The following is a 1,584-nucleotide window of genomic DNA, read 5'->3' as shown; positions in this document are numbered from 1 at the left end:
CCAGTTGCAATCACGATAAGAACAATACATTACGGTAATTTATCAAAAAAAACATTTAAAATTATCAAATGATCACCACGGTTTGTTATTTTCGATAATACCCCTGTGATCTTTCAACTTTAAATCAAAATAAAAAATATTTTGTTATTTAAATCAAGAAACCAATCAAATTTTAAAAAAAAAAATTTATGAATTGATAAATCCAATTAACCTCATCGACTACCAAGAAGTCAGTATTTTTAGTTACGCACCTTATTTTAAAAAAAAAATCTACAAATTCACCATAACTAGAGATTAAATCATAGATATCTAGATGACAACTTGAATGTCCTGCCACTGTACCATAGTCTCGATGACTAAATATTTCATTATGAAATTATAAAATTGCTATGCTACAAATGAAATGTCATGTGCTTATGCGAAGCTAGGACACCTAAATTGAATCGAGGCATCTAGACCTCAATCAAGGCACCTGGATTCAAGCAAAATATTTTTTTTATTTATGTTTTAGGTATATTATATATATTTAGAATTCAAAATTTTAATATTTAAGAGTTGGGTTATAATAAATTTGAGTCAATAAGATTTTTTTCTCTAGTGTTCAGGGTTCCCTCTTGGATTATAGTGTTCAAAATTAAAAATTTTAGATACCCACAGGGTATATTATATATATTTAGGTTTTAAGATTTTAGGATTTAGGAGTTGGATTATAATAGTTTAAGCTAATATTTTTTTTTTCTAGGATTCAGGCTTCTCTTTTGGGTTATAGTGTTCAAGATTAAAAATTTTAGATACTCACGGGGTATAGTGTTTTTCTTTAAGGAAATGTTGATTTAAAAAAAAATAAATCCAAGTGCTTGGATTGAATCCAAGCGCTTGGACACCGTAGCGTGCACAAGTGCGTGGCATATAAGCCGCAACATATCAGTACTATATATGTCAGATTCCAACTGCGATCTGACGTGCAAATTACAGAAGGGACTAGGAATGGACCAGGGATTATGGACTAGAGGATCTAATCTTGGTGCACCAGACTCATGTAGTAGTGTAAGGCAAGAGCGACGCTAGATAACCCTAATAACACTTCTGTAATGTACTCTCTTTCATAAAAAATAAATATAATTTTTTATATTAGATATTAAACTGATAAAAATAAATACTATACTTGATCTTGGTCAAAAGGTCAAGAAAGGTATGTTTTTTAACATCGTCAGTTTAAGATATTTATAGAAGCTTCTCTGCTCATGATGTTGTCAATCTTAAGATGCAAGACTAAAAAGAATCATGACAGTTTATTTTTTATATAAAAAAATAATCAAAAAAAATTACTAATAAACCTTAAATTTATTTTTAATGTGAAAAGAAAAAAAAAAGGATATTAACATAATTTAATTTTACGTTTCACCAACTTTTATTATTAAAGTTCTAAATTTTAATTAAATATAAAGATATATATATATTAAAAAATTATATTTAATAAAAAAAATTAAAATTTTAAAAATACGAAGGTTAATAAAATAATTATCAAATTGAAAGAATGTTAATAAAAAAATTATTTTTATTATTTTATCTTTACTAGCTAAT

At 26.4% G+C, this 1,584-nt stretch overlaps 1 pseudogene; it reads right to left on the bottom strand.

Moving 5' to 3' along the window:
• Window positions 1-1,019: 1,019 nt before the first annotated feature.
• On the bottom strand, window positions 1,020-1,196 carry LOC122018170 (annotated as a pseudogene).
• Window positions 1,197-1,584: the final 388 nt, after the last annotated feature.

Source organism: Zingiber officinale, chromosome 8B (genome assembly GCF_018446385.1).
Source record: "Zingiber officinale cultivar Zhangliang chromosome 8B, Zo_v1.1, whole genome shotgun sequence".
Lineage (NCBI taxonomy): Eukaryota > Viridiplantae > Streptophyta > Magnoliopsida > Zingiberales > Zingiberaceae > Zingiber > Zingiber officinale.
The sequence above is the reverse complement of the archived record's forward strand: the minus strand, read 5'-3'. Positions and strand labels throughout refer to the sequence as shown.